Source organism: Anguilla anguilla, chromosome 4, assembly GCF_013347855.1.
Source record: "Anguilla anguilla isolate fAngAng1 chromosome 4, fAngAng1.pri, whole genome shotgun sequence".
Classification (NCBI taxonomy): domain Eukaryota; kingdom Metazoa; phylum Chordata; class Actinopteri; order Anguilliformes; family Anguillidae; genus Anguilla; species Anguilla anguilla.
Window position 1 is genome coordinate 62,915,222 of NC_049204.1, and position 6,780 is coordinate 62,922,001.

The window sequence follows — 6,780 nt, forward strand, 5'->3', positions numbered from 1 at the left end:
GTGGTGAGTACATGTTGTCTGAATTACAGTAGACAAATACAGGGCTGTAGAAGTTGTCAAAGATCTGCGCTGATACACCATGATGGGGAGCAGGCCGATGTTAGCATTAGGTCTGATAGATTTAATTTCCCGTCTTTTAAGGCTTGTGGCAAATGCAAACATTTCACTTTGAACATAATTTTTTTGTGATTCATTTCCTTAGTTATGTTTGCACAAAAACCATTCATTTTTTTAATGCTCATTTTTAGGGGGTATCCACAACATAGTAATGGCGCAATGTAGCTATGCCAAAATTTGTTATTTGGCGAGTCTGTGGACATTATAGTCCACCTTTGAAATGGCATTGAGATTGGCTTACAAATGGCAGAGATATCGAGGTTCAAAAATCTGTGTCTCAATTCGCTACCGAGCTCAGTGTAATACGTGTGCGTGGAAGTAGAATTCAGCCCCGCTTGATGAAAGCTGACTAATGGCTTATAATATTAATTCACTGCATAATTCGTTTCATCAGATTTATGAACGGGCGTCGTGTCATCGTTATGCTTTCTGTGAAGGTCTGTCCTGGCACGATCCTTTTGATGGCTGAATGTGCCTTTTCTACGTGTCCGCGTTGCTCGAGACGGAAAAAAAAAGAAACGTTTCGTGAAAAGTTACGATGAAAAGCGAGCGGCGTGTTGACCTTCTGCGTACACGCACGGCGGAGCCCAGCATCAGCAGTCTGCTGGCGTCTAACTGGGCGGGTCTCTGTGCAGAGGAAACGAGTTGCGCTCCAAGGTCGCTACGTCCATTTAGTCTTCGGCAAAAAAATCGCCCGAGCGCTTCTCACGGGTGATGGAATATAAACAGGGTTACAGAGATCAAGGGCTGCATTAGCATCACAGCGGCATATAGCATAAGCCTGAGACGCTGCCTTGCTGTACAATATTTCAGAGATAGAGCTCAGATCAGTCAGTGAATTCATACATGCCTTTGCCGTATTGCTCATCCTACAAACAATTGGGAAAACTTAACTTCGACTGAGTTTTCACCCCTTGGTCAAGCAAAGTCGTCGCCTGGTCCAATCACATGCAGGTATGAGTCGCTGCTATGCACCCGTATGTCTATTTTTAGCAGTGCATGTGCATATATAACTGCCAGTAGCACAAGAACAAGCCACTGATAAATGTAAAAGTAGATGCACGTGTATAGCACAAACACCTTAACGACGGTAAATATATAAAAAATATTGCTCAGAAAAACTGAAGCATGGCCAAAAAATAAGGGGTGAAAGTGTTTAGCTTTTATGACTTATAAAATATTGACATTGAGGATGAATAGCTGCATAGAAATAAAGAGTATGCTAATTTCTTTTTAAGCTTTACATTCAGTTTCAAAGGCATCACACATAGAATTTCCATTGATTTGAGATTTGGGTTGACAGACAGGAAGGTTATGAGACGAGTGTGATGGAGGCGGGGCCAGAGGGGTGGAGCATGTGGGGTTTCCTCACAGTGACCAATGGGCAAGCTTCTAGGAGGCGTGCCCTTCACGGGAGTTGGACATGTACACATCCTCTGTCTCATGGTGTGGTCTTTTGGGATACCCATATATTTTCATTGCTAGTGCAAGGTATTATTGATTGGACTGCTTCAAGCCAATCACTAGCACTTACTGTGTAGGTTGTGAAGTTATTCTTGTGATGTTATCTCAATGAGGCCTGCTTAAGGCTTATCTGGTCCAAACTGAATATCTCGATAGGGCATATTCTTTTGCCATTTCAAACCAAGTGGTCAAGACAAATGGAACAGAATCTCATTGTTCCCATTTTAAAAAATAAAAAAGGACATTTTACAGTCTGCCTCAATGAGATAAATCATACTGTAGTGACTGTTCTCCAGGAAATGAGATGGTGGTTGAGATTCTGCGAAAATGGCAGTGGGCTTCGGGAAATGGAAGAATTGCATCCTGTCTCTGAAAAAAAACAGTCTCTCCTAGCCACTCAGAACAGAAATAAAACCTCTCAAAGCACTTCCTGTGGGCCGAGCCGAAAAATGACAGCCATAAAAAATTTCTTTAATAAATAAATAAATAATCAAATTAACAAAAAAACGCCACAGCATGCGCACGGACGTACATCGTTTCATGCCACAGGGCACGTCTCAAACAGACTGCAGGATGAACAGGAGGCAGTCAGGGTTATATTTTTCACTGAATATCCTGAATTCTCTGAGCCAAACAAACTGACAGAGGGTCAGACTGCGCGCACTGACCGCCCGCCGACATCCTGGGTTCTTCTGGCAAGGCAGCCGTCTATTTTTCAAAAGAGAGAAGAAGAAGAAGAAAAAAAACGGCTACCTCTGTAAGTTTCTGCACAGTGCACAAAGTAGGTACACGAGATTGAGAATTTACGAAAAACAAAAAAGAAAAAATAAAAGAAATTAAAAACCGCAAGGCTGCTGTATCATATCAACAATTCTCACCGGCTTGAGCCAAAGGTTGCGCTTTGCTGCGCCTTTGTGATTGGTGGCCACGGCTCGGCGAATAGCAGCTCGCTGTGGCCGCACCCAAAATGAATGAAGCCTCGCGCGCACGCTGCAGCCGTGAAGCCCTCGTTACGTCCTGCTCTTCGCCGGTGACGATTACGGATCGTCGGGCGAAGTACCTCATGCCATTAATTAATAGTGCAGTAATAGAGCTCTCCATACATAAGTATGATGACATACTGCACCCTTTACACATCACTTTTTAACCGTTACTGTACAGTACATACCACTTTGAATATACTGCATACTCAAATACTTTTTGACTATACTCAAAATTGAATATACTGCATTTTAAAAAAATAAAATAAGCAGACTTTCAATAGGTTTGAAAGTAAAAATATATTTCACAATTGTGTAATATACTGAGTTGTCTGAAAGTGGAAATAATTTATATATTTGGCCATACATTGTGAAGGTTTTGCAATTCATGTATTTAAATTTATTTCAGTTTTTTTCTGCATTGTCAGTATATCCTGTTAATGTAAGGATGATGCTGAGCCATTTGATAAAATAGGGCTCTGCTTGTCCAACTGCTTATTCCCCTGAGATCCAGAAACAAAAAAAAGTTTAAATGTATTATTTTTATTTTGTTATATACAGTACAGGCCACCTGTTTTTTTTTTTGTTTTTTTTTGTTTTTTTTTTACAAAGGTAGAGAAAAATTCAGTTATGCACATTTATTGAATAACAAACCAAAGTTTGAATTAAATCTTTTTTCCAATATTTGCCGAGAATACCACAAAAAGATTTTGAGTTTTACCTAAAAGTAACCTTAGACACGACTTTCCTCAAAATATCATTTGGCTTTCATTACAGGGGCATGTGTGTGTGGGTGTGCGTGTGTATGTGTGTGTATATATATAATTTTATATTTATTTATTTATTTTTTGCTATAATACCTGGGTCCTGGATGACAAAAATATGTCGCTGTGAAAATATTTTCCGAAACATTATTTTATTTGCCCCTTTTAGCGCCGGTTCCAGCCGAGAGAGAATGTGTAACGCAGCGGCTGAGGCCCGACACGGAGCGGTGACTCATCCGAGAGGCTGCACCCTGACCTCCGCCGAGAGGCTCTTATTCGCAGGTCTCATTGCCGCAGTTTAGCTTCCATTTCCCACCCGGCGCCCGGCGCCCCCGACCCCAAATCAGGCCCCCCTTGCATTAAATGCCTGAGTCAAGTAGCCTGAGTAATGGTGTAAATGGCAGGACCGGGGCAACTCCGCCTCAATTTTCCACCTCCCCGACGCGCCGCTGGTTTTCAAAGCACCGGGGCCAGGCCCGGGCTCGGGCATTACGCCAATTACTCATTTCAGCGAGTGCGTGGGAAAATCGGAGAAGGAATATTGGGCAGGCAGGTGAGGAGTGGGGTGGAACAGGGTGGGGTAGGGTGGGGTGGTACGGGGTGGGGGGGGGGGGGGGGGGGGGTGGGGGGACAGGGGGGAAGACACAGGGAGATGTGATCTTGGTGAAAAAAGAGTACCGTTAAGAAGAGCACCGCAACAATGACGATGGAGGAAAATAAACTATTGACCTTTCCATTGTAACTATGAAAGTGCACTGGACGATATACGGCGCATGCACGCATACAGACATGCCCACACACAAACACACATACACACACACACATACACAAACACACACAATCCAAACACATGGTTGAAACTACACACAGACACAGGGGCATGCAGACACGGACATAGACACACGTACACCCAAGACTTGTGAGACCCATGCACGGAGACTGTAACTGTACACAGTGAATATTGGAAGGGACACAGAATTGCTGGTTGATTGCCGAATCAAATTTGAAGGGCAGAGAGCAAACGGTATCTCATTCGCCCTAATCTTTCTCACAGCATGGATGGCAGATCCACGACTGTGTTTACAAATGACCACCTGCCTTTTTTTGCGAATGTGTGTATGGCTGTGGGTCACCGGAAGGATGACTTCTGTGGGATAACAGGAGCAATTTACCGGTCTGTTCTGGAGCTGGTAAGTGACGTGTGTTTCAGATTGACTCTGGCATACAGTACGTTCTGAGTTGATTCATCGTTAAAAAAACCACATTAGATCGATACCTACATCCAGTGCATTTGTTCAGCCACGTTCTGTACTCACACCTTAGCTACCTTTTTTTTTTAGAGCAGTAGCATTTACCCTCGTTGCGGACATTTTGTTCTTTCTGTTCATAACTTAAAAATGACTCACGGGAGGCTTGTTTTTGCATGTTGCGCGGCGACGGCGGCTAATGCGAGGCGGGAGAAGTGCAGAATCCACTGTCCTCAATTAGCCTCCCGCTTCACCTGCTGCTGTAAACTTCACTTAATGATTCATCTGCTCATTAGGCACCCGGAGAGTCTACTCATGAGGAAATTAAACTGATAAGGATCTCGCTGCTGCCAAAAACTCTGTCCTTTGAGTCAGTTTCACGTACTTGCTAAGTTCATTAGCTAGCATGACTTAATTTTGTTAGCTTTGACTAATTGTTGGCTTAAACTGAGACGCCGTGACACTATGGAGCTAATGTGCAGTGTGGCGTTTACGCGAGAAAAACAACCGAAGACAGCGGACCTCATCTATGGAGGCTTATCAGTTAGCCCCCTTCCATATTTTCCTTCAGATAATGAGAAGCTGTGTGATTATCTATTTCAGGTTTTCACCATGATTTCAGAGAGAGAGAGAGAGAGAGAGAGAGAGAGAGAGAGCACCCACACAAGACACAAAAACAAATAAATGGAAAGCTTCAGATTTGTCCATCACAGGTTCCAGGAAAACATTTTTTTTTATAAAAACAAAAAAGAAAAAAACAAATTGGAGCTGAAGCTTTTAAGCTTTCTGCTGCTCAGCTGCCCATTTCTCCAGCTTTTTTTTGTTTCCTAGTCAAGGAACAGATGGAATGCAGACTTGGTTCACCCACATATAGCTGAGGTTTAACACAGATCAGATGTAGCCTGGCTACTGCATGCCCTATTAGACTAGAAAACTATACATTTTCAACCAAATTGAACGCCTGAACACTTTGTGGCATTTCACCAACATTTCACCACAATAATGCTCACTGGGCAGTTCCTCTTCCTCTGTCTCCCTGACGAGTAGACTCAGCACGCACGCTCCCAGTCCCAGTGCTGTTACCGTGGAGACGAGCACACCTTTCAGCACGTAAGCCGATTAGGTAACAGCCCAGGTGCGTGCGCTCACGACGCCAGTGGGCGTGGCCGAGACTACTCAGAACCTCCATCGGATTGAACCTCACATTGAGGTCCCGTGCACTGGAAGCCCCACGCTGTGCATTTTGGACATAGTAACAAGATGCGTGCGGTTTCAAATAACTGTTTTATTTAGAGTTTTCCCTCAACTTAAATAGACTTTTTGGTTTCCCCGCTGTGATTGGGATCCCTGAATCTAAGTCTTACTTCATTAGGCGCACAAGTGCCTTCCGAAGTTGTTTGTTTTTTTCGGCTTTTTCGGCTCAGAAGATGAAAGTCCGCGAATGCGACAAATTGCATTCCGTCTCATCGCCTCCACAGCCAGCGGACGCTTTCAGACATCTGTGCCCGTCCTTGTTCAGAGCGTGAGATGTTATTGGGAGGCCCGCCAACACGGTCTTTAAAAAAACAAACAGCATTTCCGATTGTTATACTCCAGCTGCGCCGGGGGTGTTGTTCTCAGCGCATTTCCGTTTAAAACTCCGTTTAAAGTGAAGAACTGTTTAAAAAAGAAAGAAATAAATAAATACATAACACTGCTAATGGATTTCAGAAAAGGAGTTACTTGGTTCAGCGCCGAAGCTCGAGGAGAAGAAATCTGCACACGCTCTCGTTGTTTTTTATTTTTTGGACTCGTTCATCGCTCATCCGTATCCCGGCGGGGAACAACGAGCGAGCGCGTCATCGATTGAAAGGCGACGTCCAAAAGGGCGGCGCGTTCTCGCCGTCGTTCCCGCCGCCGACGCCCTTGCGGCAGGCCGTGCCCTCGGACGTGCACCCGCGACGACGTGCCCGCACGGCAAGCGGCGTCCCCGCCGCGGGCATTACGCTGAAGCTCCGCAGTAATCGCATTAAAACCCCCGCGGCACGCACAGGCCCACCCCCCCCCCCCCCCCCCCCCCCCCCGACCCCCGACTCTAAGAACGTTCCCCGTAATGGAAAAGACACAAAACGCCACTCGTGGAATATTGCGGTCGTCACCTTTGGGGGAAGTGTCCTTCGGAGTAATTGCATTCGAGGTAAAACGGGGAACTTCCCGATTTAAATGCGA